Source organism: Eulemur rufifrons, unplaced genomic scaffold (assembly GCF_041146395.1).
Source record: "Eulemur rufifrons isolate Redbay unplaced genomic scaffold, OSU_ERuf_1 scaffold_322, whole genome shotgun sequence".
Lineage (NCBI taxonomy): Eukaryota > Metazoa > Chordata > Mammalia > Primates > Lemuridae > Eulemur > Eulemur rufifrons.
In genome coordinates, this window is record NW_027183104.1 from 13,122 (window position 1) to 27,992 (window position 14,871).

A 14,871-nucleotide genomic window follows, 5' to 3' on the forward strand; every position below is an offset into this window, starting at 1 on the left:
GGTCTTGCTCTTGCTCAGGCTGGTCTCAAACTCCTGACCTTGAGCGATCCTCCTGCCTTGGCCTCCTAGAGTGCTAAGACAAGGTCATCTTGATATTCACCTGTGTTATCTTCTGGAAGTTTTGAATTTTGCATTTTCCGTTTTTTGAAACTTTTATGTTCTGTGTCTACTTCATATCTTTTGCATATTGTATTCCAGATATTCCAGTACTATATTTTGAAAAGGCTTTCCACAGAGCAAATTATGGCTCTATTTGAAAATTTTATACTTTGTTTATATAAATATTTTTCATAACAAGAAAGCACTGAATAACTAGTTGAAAGTACAATGTGTGAAATACTCATTGCCTAATGATTCATAATAATTCGTAATATTGAGCATCTTTTCATGTGCTTATTGACTATGTATATCTCTGAGAAATGTTATTCATATTTTTTCTCTATCCTTTAATCAATTTGCTTGCTTTTTGGGAACAATAACTTATTATGTTAATTATTGTAAAAAAAAAAAAAAACCACTGATAGGGCCAGGCGCGGTGACTCACACCTGTAATCCTAGCACTCTGGGAGGCCAAGGTGGGAGGATTGCTTGAGTCCAGCAGTTCAAGACCAGCCCAATCAAGAGTGAGACCCCATCTCTACTAAAAGAAAAATTGATAGGGCTTTGTGGTGAGCACGTGTAGTCCCAGCTACTCTGGAGGCTGAGGCAAGAGGATCTAAGAGGATCCTTGAGCCCAGGAGTTTGAGTTTGCAGTGAGCTACAGTGACACCACTGCAAACCACCCAGGGAAACAAAATGAGACTGTCTCAAAAAAACCCACTGATAAATTCACCAACTTAAGCATTTTTGAGTGTACAGTGAGTTTTGCTAACCATACTCATTTTGTTGTGGGACTGATCTGCAACTTTTCACCTTGTAATGTTCAAATTTTATACCCATTGAACACCACTTCCCATTTTGCCTTCCTCTCAGGCTTTGGCAACTACCATTCCACTTCCTGTTTTTTTTCATTTAATGACTTTATATAAATTATCTAAGATGAATGATATTGTATTTTTCTTTTGCTATATGGCTTTTTATAGGTGCTGTCACATTCTGAAGTGTCATGTGTGTTGTAGCATGGGACAGGATGTTTGTAAGACTCAAGAACTTCTCGGCCGGGCGCGGTGGCTCACGCCTGTAATCCTAGCACTCTGGGAGGCCGAGGTGGGCGGATCGTTTGAGCTCAGGAGTTCCAGACCAGCCTGAGCAAGAGTGAGACCCCATCTCTACTAAAAATAGAAAGAAATTGGGGGGAGGGAAAAAATAAAAAAAATAAAAAATAAAAAAAAATAGAAAGAAATTATATGGACACCTAAAAATATATATAGAAAAAATTAGCCGGGCATGGTGGTGCATGCCTGTAGTCCCAGTTACTCGGGAGGCTGAGACAGGAGGATCCTTTGAGCTCAGGAGTTTGAGGTTGCTGTGAGCTAGGCTGATGCCACGGCACTCACTCTAGCCTGGGCAACAGAGTGAGACTCTGTCTCAAAAAAAAAAAAAAAAAAGAACTTCTCACTGTATGTGTATGTACACCACAGTTTATCAATTCTTCCATCAATGGACACTTGGGTTGATCCACCTCTTGCCTATGTGAACAATGGTTTTCAAATATTTTTCTTCAGGATTCTGCTTTCAATTCTTTTGAGTTGAACATAAATGTACCAGGAAGTGGGTTGCTGGAATATATGATAATTTTCTTATTGATTTTTGAGGAGCCATCATATTTTATTCTATAGGGGCTGAGCCATTTTACATTCTGTTGAGTTCCAGTTTCTCAACATCCTCACCAAAACTTTTTATTCCTTTTACTTCCTTTTTTTGAAGACTGGACCCTCTAAAATTATTCACTTTAAACCTAGTCTGTGCCTGGATTGACAATATATGACAAAAGAAAATAAATAAATGAACCTAGTCTGCATTCAGCCTTCAGCAATTTTTCAAGTACAGTTTTGGTTTTCCTACCTCAATACTGTTTCCCACAACAGTTTGTACTCCTGGGTTTCTGTTTCAGTAAGGAATGACTCTCTTATTTGATAGATTGGTGGAGTCCTGTCCAACGTACCATCCAAGGTTAACACTCTATGAGTGGCTGGGCATGGTGGCTCACGCCTGTAATCCTAGCACTCTGGGAGGCCGAGGTGAGAGGATCACTCAAGGTCAGGAGCTGGAGACCAGCCTGAGCAAGAGCGAGACCCTGTCTCTACTAAAAAAACAGAAAGAAATGATCTGGACAGCTAAAAATATATATAGAAAAAAATTAGCCAGGCATGGTGGCACATGCCTATAATCCCAGCTACTTGGGAGGCTGAGGCAGAAGGATTGCTTAAGCCCAGGAGTTTGAGGTTGCTGTGAGCTTGACGCCATGGCACTCTAGTCCAGGCAACAGAGCAAGGCTGTCTCAGAAAAAAAAAAAAAAAAAAAAAAACTTTATGAGTAAGCATTTTCAAAGTTATGAGGTCTCAGGATTGCTAATGCTAACCTTTTTCTGTATACTAATTATTCGTAGATCTTTGTTACAATAGGAGCTTCAGATTCACTGTACAAAGAGATATTATAGGTGACCCAGGCAGCACATCTTTCTCCCTGGATTCACCAAGACATGATTTCCTGTTCTGCTGTTGATTTACCAAATAGTTCAATTGTAGCATCAGAATTGGTGTGTGGGAGGAAGTGATTATAGACAGAGAATAGGAGTCTCATGACCAAGTCATGGAATAAATGTTTGAAGTCCACAGCATCATGTGAACTTCTTAGCAACAGAGTATAGGTCCCCAGGGCTGTAAGTCTCGCCTGCCCTCCTCTACATGTGGGATCTTTCAGGACTCAGTGGCCTTTGAGGATGTGGCTGTGAACTTCACTCTGGGGAAGTGGGCTTTGCTGGATCCTTCCCAGAAGAATCTATACAGAGATGTGATGCAGGAAACTTTGAGGAACCTGGCCTCTGTAGGTAAGGGCGACACTATTACTTCACTCAATGAATTAGACAATAAGCGTTTCTTGCTATTCAGTGCTGTTCCATGATTTGGAATATGGACCGGCATACTGTGGTAAGTAAATCAGGCATGGCTGCAGTGTACAGTGAATATAGAATCTAATAATTTTTTCATAATTTAGTAATAATTCAGAACTATATTTCTGGGTCTGTATTTTAGGAAAAAAATGGAAAGACCAGAACATTGAAGATCAGTACAAAAATCCAAGGAGAAATCTAAGGTAATTTGTATTCACAAGGCAAAGCAATGTCTCTCGAATCTTAGAATGTTAGGAAATGTTAAAAACAAGCAAACAAAATAAGCCAAGCATCAAATTTATTTATTCCTAGAAAATTTCCTCTAAAATACTATACTTAAATTTGACACAGGTTTTTGGCATTTGTAAAATAGTTTACTTTGAGAAAGTATTAATAAACCTCATGTGAATATTTTTTTATGATTGATATGGACTAGCCATCTTGCAGAGCAAGTGGTCCATTCACATTGGAAAAATTCAGACAGGACAGAAAGCCTACAATTTCAGTAACAATGTTAAAAATGCAAGTATAATACTTATTAATAAATAAAAAGTCATTTATAAAAAAGTCTTAATGATGAGCTTCTCATTTTTTTTTACAGAAGTCTTATGGGAAAGAGACTGTTTGAAAGTAAAGAAGGTAGTTTGTGTGGAGAAGCTTTGAGTCAGAGTTCAGATCACATGCTGAATAGGAAGAGTCCTCCTGGAGTAAACCAGGTGAAAGCAGTGTGTGTGTAGAAGTCTCCAGTGGTCATTCATTCCTTCACAGGCACGTCGGAGCTAGAATGGGACACAAACCGTTTCACTACGAGGAATTTGGAAATAAGCTATGTACATACCAGCAATGTGAGAAAACCCTTGGTTATCATGACCCCTTTCGAACACATGACTCCTTTCCACCCACTGGAAAGAAACCCTATGATTGTACAAAATGTGGAAGAACCTTCCTTTCTCTCACATGCTTTAGAAGACACATGGTAATGCACAATGGAGATGGACCTCATAAATGTAGGTTTTGTGGAAAAGCCTTTTCATTTCTCAGTTTATATCGTAAACATGAAAGAATTCACACCGGGGAGAAGCCATATAAATGTAAACAATGTGGGAAAGCTTTCCATTGCTCCAGTTCCCTTCAACCACATGAAAGAACTCACACTGGAGACAAGCCATATGAATGTAAGAAATGTCAGAAAGCATTCGATTTTTTCACTTCTTTTCATAGACATGAAAGGACTCACACAGGAGAGAAGCCATATGAATGTAAGGAATGTGGGAAAACATTCAGTTGTCCCAGTTCTGTTCATAGACATGAAAGGACGCACACTGGAGAAAAACCCTATGAAGCAAGCAATGTGGGAAAGCATTTGCTCAGTGGAGGAGCATTCAGTGTCACATGAGAATGCACAGTGGAGACAGACCTCACAAATGTAAAGGATGTGGGAAAGCCTTTTATCCTCCCAGGTCATTTCAAAGACATGAAAGAAGTCACACTGAAGAGAAGCCCTAGGAATGTACGCAATGTGGTGAAGCCTTCACGTCTGCCGAGTATATTCAAATACATGGAAGGACTCACATTGGAGAGAAGCCCCATGGATGTAAGCAATGTGGAAAAGCCTTCATTGTCTCAGTTCATTGCAATATCATAAAAGGACTCACACTAGAGAGAAAAACTATGAATGTAACCATTGTGGTAAAGCCTTCACATGTTCCACATACCTTCATATATATGAAAGAGTTCGCACTGGAAAGAAGCCCTATGAATGTAAAGAATGTGGGAAAGCCTTCATTTATTCCAGTGCCTATCGAAGACATCAAAGAAGCCATACTATAAATATATGAGAGAAATCTGAGTTATGTAAGGAATTGGGAAAGCATCCGATTGTCATAGTTCCTTTCAAGCACAGGAAAGGGGAGTGGAGAAAGACCCTATGAGGTAATTGCCTTTGGAGTTGAGGGGAGAGACCTGTGATAGCACAATAAAATGTAGAGTTTGAGTTGCATGATTCCATGGTACATTTGTCCAATAGTTTATGTTCTAGAGATTTTGAAGGCAAATATGAGGAAGGCCTTAGTCATGTTTTGGAGGCACCATACAGGGAGACATATAGATTCAAATCGGCTATGGGGACACCTGCTTCCAGCCCATTTTCCTGATTCCTTAGCTTGCCCTTCAACAATATCCTCACAATCACTTGACTGTTATTTTTCTCAGAGGTGTAGATTTCCAAAGATGTCTCCAGAAGCTCCACATTAAAGATTCATTAGCTGTTTGACTTTCTTTCAGGCATTGTAATGTCTTCAGCAGAGAATTCCAACTATCATAAGTGGGGTATTCTCTGGTGCTCAGTTCTCCTAATCTATCGATGTAGTGGTATATGGTCTAATTTGTATTGCAAGCACCTTTTTTCTACCGGTTATGACTCTGTTCCTGATTCAGCATGACAGCTACCATGCTGCCCTCAAAATCAATTGGATGGGAACTTGTTCCTCTGCTGCATTGTGCAGTGACTAGTCTCACCCAGAACTTTCATGTGAGAATGAGCACCTTTCTCTTTTCAGGAAACTTTTAGTGTTTCCTGTTATTCACAGCTGAATCTACTGACTCCATTCATATTCAATTATGTTTCATTATATGTGATTAAAAACAGTACATATTTGTTTTTGGCCACCAAGATTTCTATACATGTTTCTTAGGAAGTTTCTTAACAGTTTTTAACAAATTTTTGACAACTTTTATACTAACAAATGTTATTCTCTTTTGCAAGATATACTAAAATACCCTCTTGCCATCATGGATGAGATCAAGTTTACAATGATACTAAGTTATTCTTTTGATATCATGAGTTAATATTATGATGTGTATGGCCAGGCATGGTGGGTAATGCCTGTACTCCTAGCACTCTGGGAGGCCCAAGGAGGAGTATTGCTTGAGGTTAGGAGTTTGAGACCATCCTGGGCAATAGTGAGAACCCCATCTCTACAAAAAATAGAAAAATTAACTGGGTATGGTGGCGTGTGCCTCTAATTCCAGCTACTAGGGAGGGTGAGGCGGGAAGCTGAAGCAGGAGGATTGCTTGAGCCCAGGAATTTGAGGTTGCAGTGAACTATGATGATGCCACTGTACCACAGCCTTCGCAACAGAGAGAGACCTTGCCACACACACAAAGATTGATTACTAAATATATTCTTTTAAATTCAGAAGGAAATGAAAGCAGCTGAAATGAAATAAAATGAGCACCACAGAAAAGGAAAAAAACTTTAAATAGTTACAACTCATAAATCAGTCTTGTATAGAAAGAAAAAAATTTTTTTTTTTTTTTTTTGAGACAGAGTCTCACTCTGTTGCCCTGGCTAGAGTGCTGTGGCGTCAGCCTAGCTCACAGCAACCTCAAACTCCTGGGCTCAAGCAATCCTTCTGCCTCAGCCTCCCAAGTAGCTGGGACTATGCCCAGCTAATTTTTTCTATATATATTTTTAGGTGTCCAGATCATTTCTTTCTATTTTTAGTAGAGACGGGGTCTTGCTCTTGCTCAGGCTGGTCTCGAACTCCTGAGCTCAAACAATCTGCCCGCCTCGGCCTCCCAGAGTGCTAGGATTACAGGCACGAGCCACCACGCCCAGCCCTTAGAAAAGTTTTTGATCCTCTTAAATTTCTTTGTTTTTGCTTATATAACAAATAATTTAACTTAACTTTGGGGCAGTGAGGCCATTTCTCTGGAGTCTGTTTTCCTAAATCACCATTGCCAGCCTTTCTCTTGAATAAACTCTTTAAAACTGGATTCTGATCCTCTCCGTTATTTCTGGATGACAGGGCACACACCCACAACATATCTACTGCAGTCCCTTAACTCTTGACTTCCCCTTCTGGGCTGAGCACCCACCCTACTTTCAATTCTTCCCTCCAAATCCTCCCCAACTCTGTGACTAGCTCCAGTAGCCCTGGGCCCCCTCAACACACCCAGATTTGCCTCACAAACTCTCTGGCCTGTCCCCATAACCTAGCCAGGCCCTAATGTAAGCACACTCTCAAGGCCCTTCAGACTAACTCTCAGCTAGCTAAAGGGAAGCTATTTTGCTTCCAGTAGGCATGCTTTCAGCTTGTTCTGTCTTAAAAGTTTAGCAAAAACCTGCTTACACAGCTGCTGGACACCAGATTAGAAAACTATATTGTAGGAAAAGTGATCCAGAGTCTGGAACTGATGACCACAGACTGCTGATGACAAGATCCACCAGACCACCTACTGTTTGCTGATAACCATTGAGCAAGTCATGATAGCTTGCACAGAGCTTGCTTTCTGTCACCAACCCCTTTTACCCCTTCTCTTTACAAGAGGCTCAGTAAGCAAAGAAAGATGAGATGGCCTTTGAGCCTGTCAAAGGAAAAAAAACCCAAACTCTGTAAAATAATTTAAAGAGATTTATTGTGAGGCAAATAGGTGTGACCATGGCCCAGAGAGTCATGCCCAAGAAGGCTTACACAAGTGATCGCTCCATAGCTGGGTTACAGTTTGGTTTTATACATTTTAGGGAGACACAAATTATTAATACAAGTAAAGTTATAAATCAATACAGGGAAGGACTACATTGGTTTGGCCCAAAAGGCAGGCCATTCAAAGCAGGGGATAATAGGTTATAGGTGAGTTTAAAGATTCTTTGATTTGTAATTGGTTAAAGAAATGAAGTTTTGGCTAGGCTAAAGGCTTGGACTTTTTTTTTTTTTTTGAGACAGAGTCTCACTATGTTGCCACAGGTAGAGTGCAGTGGCTTGATCATAGCTCACTGCAACCTCAAACTCCTGGGCTCAAGTGATCCTCCTGCCTCAGCCTCCCGAGTAACTGGGACTAGAGGCACAGGCCTCCACACCTAGCTTTTTTTTTTTTTTTTTTTTGTATTTTTGGTAGAGACGGAGTCTTGTTCTTGCTCAGGTTGGTCTTGAACTCCTGACCTGAAGCAATCCTCCCGCCTTGGCCTCCCAGAGTGCTAGGATTACAAGCATGAGCCACCATGCCCATCCAAGGATTTGAATGTTTTAAGATAAGGAAGTCTGTTGATCAGGGACAAGCCACTGCATACATACAGGACATATACCCAAGGGATATCTCCAAGAAGGAAAGGGGGCATGACCAGGCATGTCTGACCTCCCTCCTCATGGCCAGCAGTTAACTCAGCTTTAGGGTATTTCTGGGGTTCCTTTAGACAAGAGGGGATCAATTCAGTCAGCTCTGGGGGGGTGCTTAAGATATTATTTTAGTTCACAGTGTAATTTCTATATGTGAAGAATATCTGTGAAAGTCAGGCTCAGATAAAGAATTGTTTGGCTTGTATCCTGGAGAAAGGGTTTATGAATGTGACAGTTTATTTAGGTCAGAAGCTTAAACTAACCCCAGGTGAGTTTTCCTATAGGTGAAAATGAAGGACTGGAAGGAGGGAGCGTTTCCACTAGGTTAGAGGAGTGTGTGAGGAACTCTTTGCTATGCCTACTCCCAAATTCGTGACCCCTGGAGGACATCAGGCCCTCCCTGCAGTTCCCGTTTTGCTTGGCCTGGTCTGGGCTCTTCTGCTCTGAGGTGACAGGATCGCTCCACTGGACACTGAGTCGGGAATTTCCTGCTCACACTTGTGACCCCAGCCAGGAAGAAGAAGCAGGAACAGCCATTGAGTGTGGACGACGACAGAGCCCCTTTCAGCGATGTGGAGCCGGTTGGGCTGAAATGGAAATACCCTGTGAGCAGGGCGCAGGGAGGGAGCCGGGTTTGAGAGAAGCTGTGGGTAGCACCTGTCAGGTCTGGCTCCGCAGGTCCACGGTTCCCTTCGCTTCACCTGTCACTCAGGCCTCAGGGGGCGGGGCTGACGCCACATCCAATCAGGGGCCCGGGGGCGGGGCCTGGCTTAGGTCTTTTCAAACGCGCCGCGGGAAGGAGGCGACCTTTAACCTCTCTCCACTCCCCGTGGGTCGCGCCGGCAGCGCTCGGGGTCGCCTCTTCGCTCTTCGGAAAGGCCCCAGGTGCCTGCGCCACAGATTCTGTCGCGCCGTCACCTACACTGGGACCTGGACTCGTCTCTGGAGTCGTGGGGAGGACGCTGGGACCCCGCGGAGCCGGGAAACGGTGAGTGTGCGGGGCCCGGCGCCTCCAGACGCGGAGCGGAGGCTGTTTGGAGCCGGCTGTGGCGGGACCCGGGTCTCCCCGCGGTCCGCTCCCGAGTCAGCGGACCCGAGTCGCCGCTGGCGCAGCTCGGCCCTCGGTCCCCCCGGGGCCTTCTGTCCCGTCCCTGCGCGGCGACCTCGGCCCGGGGCCCTCTCCGGGCAGCTCCGCGGCCGCAGCCACGCGTGTCCCCAGATTGTGCGGTGACGGCGGGAGAGTCATCGGGGGAGGGTCCCGAGTCAGTGTGTGGGTCCCCAGTCTCTCCCTTCTGTTTAAAGTGAGGCCTCGTGGATTGTTAAAGGAAAAAACCTAAACTCTCTAAAATAAATAAGGTTATTCTGAGCAGAAAATGAGTGACAGAAACCCAAAACCCTTGAACGAATGCTCCGGGGGCGGTGGATTACAGTCTGCTCATACACATTTCAGAGAGACAGAAAGTGCAGATAAAATAAAAAATGAATGCATAGAAGGTATACATTGGTTGGGCTGAACAGGCAGGACATCCCAAAGCGGGGGCTTACTAGTAATAGGTGGGTTTAGAGATTCTTTAATTGCCAATTGGTTGAGAGTGCTAATCTTTGTCTAAAAATTTGGACTCTAGGAAGGAATGCTTAAGTTAAAATCAGGGGGTGTGTTGTCTGTGACGTGATATCAAAAAAAAAAAAAAAAGCCTGTTTAGGTTTTATGGCTTGTAACGCCTGACTTAAACCTTGCCTTGCTGGCCTTAGGTCTTGTTTATAATTTGGTATTTTATTACCAGAACTTTGCTTTGTCAGTCGTGTTATCTCTCTTTTAAGATTAATAATGGAAATTGTGTCTAAATTCCACGAGGGGGAGGGGCTGGTCTAACAAGGCCGTGTGCCACTTCCCTTCCTATTAGGAAATGAAACTCACTTTTAAGGTTTTTCATGGTGTCCCAAGAGGGGTGCACTGGGACAGCTGGGGGAGCTTAGGATTTTATTATTAGTTTACAGCTTGAAGGAAAGACTTTATAAGGTGCATGAGGAGCCAAACCAGGTTAAATACTTGATTGGTTACAGTTCTGTAGTTGCCTTATTTGGACTTGTCAACCTCAAATAGTCCAGAGGATCAGATTCCAGTTTTAAAGACTTTATTCAAGTGAAAAGCTGGGAATGGCCATTTGGGAAAATACAGTCTCCATAGAAATGGGCTCAGTGCTCTGAAGTTATGAGTTCTTGCTTATATAGCCAAAAAACAAAGAAATGTGACAGGTTTACATTTTGTATGCATGGCTGGTTTATGGGGTACAATTTGTGGTTTTTCCATGGAATTCAGTTTTCTGGCTGCTCAAATTTCCCTGAGGCACTGCTTTGGAGTGAGCCACCCTGGGCTCCATCTGCAGGGTCAGGTGGGCCCCAAGCTTGGGAATGTGCTGACCTATGGGAGTGTGGGGTCCCTTGTGAACTGGGGGTGATGCAGGCTGCCTGCCTGAGCTGCATCCCTTTGCTTTCCTTTGTAGAATCTTGCTGCCATATAATTGCTTTTTCCTCGAGCATTTAAGAATTGTGTTCCATGATTTCAGTGTAAGAATTTTATTTATTACGTTGGAACCTGAGTAGATTGTGTGTTAAGGTCTGAAGAACAAAATAGAGTTCTTGCAATCATAAATTGTTTGATGCCAACTAAGATGAAATAATGAGAATGTAAACACCCAGGTTCATACCACCCAGGGAAATCAATAGACCTTGGCAGTTCTGGTGTGCCTCCCTGGTATCCTTCCCTCTGGCACCCTTTGGTCAAAGTTGTGATTCATTTTTTTGTTTTTGTTTTTTTTAAGCAAAGCATCTTACTAGTGGAATCTGCTGTTATCCTTTACAGCTTTATTATCTCTTTATCACCATGTAGAGTTTTGTCTCTTTTGAGTTTTCAGTAACAATGTTGCTATATATATGCCATTAATATTATCCGGATACAGTTTATTTCTGGTTTCCTTGGGTCAGTTTGTTGCAAACATGCTGCCATCTGAAGTCCCGGGTCACCCGGTTTACTCACCCATTGCACTGCTCATGGGACTTGGGTTGTTTCAACTTTAATTTTTTGATCTTGTTGACAATATCATTCTTGTTTTTGTCCCAAGGTGTGAATGCAACATGAATTTTTTTCCCCATTGGGATAAAACTGCTATGTTGATAAATTCAAATTTAGTGGGAAGTGCCAATAAAGTATGTATACATTAACATTCTCTCCTTTCACGCATGTGTGTTCATTCTTGTGATTTACCAACACTTGAAATTATCAAACTCATTTCTTTCTGCCCAGCTGGTGTTAAACAGAATATCTTTGTGAATACTTATTGCTTTATACTGGTTGCTGTTGTTTGAGCATTTTTCCTATGTGATCATTCATCTTCTGTGAAATAGTTTCCAGTCATTTTCTCACATTTAACTCGTTTGCAGGTTTTTTTTTTTTTTTAACATATTCTGAACACTATTTCTTTTTCATTACTAGGGTCAGTAAATATTTTCTTTCAGAAATATTTTCTTGCAGTTTATCTTTTAATATCATTCTACCTTTTGATGGATTCTTCTTCATTTCAATAGAATTGGGTTTGTCCATCTTTTCCTTGGAGCCTTTTTTATTTTCCTAGATAAGAAAACATTCCTTCCTGTGAAGTCACAACATTTGCCTGCAACTTCTGAAAACGTTCTGATTTTGTCTTACACAAGGTATTTTTTTTTCTGATTTGTTCATAGGGATTGCATTGAACCTGTAGATTGCTTTGGGCAGTACGATCATTCTCATTATATTATTTCTTCCAGCCCATGAACATGGGATGTTTTTCCTTTTGTTTGTGTCATCTACGATTTCTTTCATCAGTGCTTCATAGTTTTCCTTGTAGAGATCTTTAACTCCTTGGCTAAATATATTCCTAGAGATTTTTTTTTTTTATTGTAAATAGGATTGCCTTCTTGACTTGGTTCTTGGCTAGGTTATTTATATATAGAAATGCTAGTGATTTCTGTACATTGATTTTGCATCCTGAAACTTTACTGAAATTGTTTTTCAAATATAACATCATATTGAGTCCCAGACCTGCTGCAGCTCGAGCTGGGGGAGCAGAGCATGGTGGGGAGGGGAACTGGGCAGGTGACCCAGGAGACAGTGGCACCACAGCCTCTCTTCACCAGGTGGCCCCAGACCCCACTGGACACCCAGTGGGCAAACCAACCTCGCCTCTGGAGGCACCAATCCCTCCCTTCTTCTCTAGATCTCTTTCCATCCTTCTCCCTTTACTGGGCTCTGGACTGCACCCTCTCCTCCCTGCAGGACCAGCCCTTCTCGTCATCCCTCTTCCCCAGGGAGACGCATTGAGCCACTGTTCCCACGTCCTCATCACTGCCCTGGGCACGGTGCCCATCTAATGCCCGTGGTGGGGAGGAAGCACCCCAGTGTCCCTCTGTGATGCCCCTTACTTGGGCCCTGCCCCAGCTGGCATCCAGGCCATGCCTCAGGGAACTCAGGTAGGTGGTGGTCTGTAGAGCAAGGAGGGTGGAGAGGAGAAAGGGGCCTTGGGTGCCTCTGAGATGCTCCTAAGCACCAGAGGGTGCCGAATGACTCTCAGGCAACCTGGGCAGCAGGCATGGTGCCCTCACCTGGTGACTTCAGCTGCTATCTGACCTGCCGGCCCAGCACCCGGGGCCTTCCCCGTCTCCTCCTCCACAGACCCTGGCTGCAGGCCCTGCTCAGGCTGGGGCTGGCCCAGCACCTGGGCATCCTGGTGATCACCTTCAGCAGGGTGGCCTCCTCCGTCACCACCCCCGAGAGTGTGAAGAGGTCTTGCCCATCTTTGGGGGGTTGGCACTGTGTCCTGGAAGCAGCCATTCACTCTAGTGGCTTCCTTTTCCTTATTTTTGGTGCCCTGTGTCACGCTTAGTATGGCTGGCTCTGTTCTCTCCTGTAAGAATGCTCAGCTGGCCTGAGACTCTGGAGAATGCTCCATGGAAGGAAAGGTCTGTGTGTGCTGCTCCTCTGTTCCCCTGCTCCAGCCCTATCCAGAGTCAGGGCAGGAACTGAAAGTTGCCCCTAACTCCCCCTATGATGAAGCCGAGGGGCCCTCAAGAACCTGCTGTTGAGCGTCTGCAGGCTCACCACATGTGCCGCCATAATCTGTCCCCTCTCTGCTGTCGTCTGCTGCATCCAAATCTTCTCTTGGGACCTCATGCATACACTGGCTCCTGAGCCTCAGTCTCAGGCCCCCTGGGGCCTCTGGGCTGCACGTCCTCGCCCTGGCCCCCCTCCTACACTGCTACCCTGCTCCTAGTTGCTAGACCTGGAAGAATTTGTACTGCCTGTGTGCCCACTACCCTACTGTCCCGCAGAGTACACCTGCAGCTCAGAATCAGATACACGGAGCATCACGTGCAATGGCTCCGTGGACAGCCCAGTGCCCTCGCACCCTACTGACTGCCCCCCTTCTTATGAGGCTGTCATGGGGCAATGAGGACACAGCCAGGCCACTCTCTTTGATCCTCAGCTTCATGATGGCTCTTGCAGCTGTGAGCCAGTGGCCTCCACTGTAGATGTGTCTGTGGACAGTGGCCTCTGGTGCTGTGAGCTAAGGGCAACATCCCAGGGGCTCCAGCCTGTCGAAGGACTCGCACCTGCTGGAGCTGCAGGGCTCTGTTTGCTTCTGTTGACTACATGCTCTTCCGCTCTATCCAACATAGCAGCCCGGGCTACTGCCTCAGCCTGGACTGTGGCCTACAGGCCCCTTTGAGGACAGCCCCCTGCCACAACAGCCCCCACAGGCTGCCCACTCCTATTCCTGCTCTGCCCCAGGGGCCCCACCCTCCCTGGGTGCCCCCACAGCTTCCTGCAGCTGCCACCAGCTGGAGGGCTGGCCACCCTGGGTGGGACCCAACTCCCCTGAGCCAAGGAGGAGGGTACCCCCATGGAGGCAGCCGCCCAGGTGTGGCCCATGCCCAGCTGTGATCCCTCCCACCCGAGCCCCTCAGTATCATGTTGAATGAGAGTGCTAAAAGTGGGCATCATTGTCGTATTCCCATTCTTGGGGGGAATGCTTTTAACTTTTCCCTTTAAGTGTGATGTTGGCTGTGAGTTTGTCATATGTGGTCTTTATTATTTTGAGGTATGTTGCTAATATGCCTAGTTTGTTGAGGATCATTATCATGAAAGGGTGCTGAATTGTTTATCGAATGCATTTTCTGCATCTATTGAAATGATGATATGGTTTTCATCCTTAATTCTGTTTATATGATTTATCTCATTTATTGATTTACTTATGTTGAACCGTCCTTGCATCCCTGGTGTAAAACCCACTTCATCATGGTGTATCATCTTTGTAATGTGTTGTGCATTCCATTTTCTAGCATTTTGTTGTGGCTATTTGTGTCTGTGTTCATCAAGGATATTGGTCTGTAGTATTTTTTTGTTGTTATGTCCTTCTCTGGTTTTAGTATTAGGCCTTGTAACTCCAGTAAGGCCTTAGGTAGTTCTGTCATCAAAAAATATATAGGCTAGGCAGGAAGCAGTGACTCACACCTCTAATTCCGGCACTCTAGGAGGCCAAGGTGGGAGGTTCACTTGAGGACAGGAGTTCAAGACCAACCTGGGCAGCATAGCAAGGCCCCATCTCTATAAAAACTAAAAAAAAATAGCCAGGCATGGTTGCTTTCCCCTGTAGTCTCAGGTACTT

At 44.3% G+C, this 14,871-nt stretch overlaps 1 pseudogene; it reads left to right on the top strand.

Annotated features, from left to right (window-relative positions):
• Positions 1–12,795: 12,795 nt before the first annotated feature.
• Positions 12,796–14,185, top strand: LOC138380266 (protein ENTREP3 pseudogene; annotated as a pseudogene).
• The last annotated feature ends 686 nt before the right edge of the window (positions 14,186–14,871 follow it).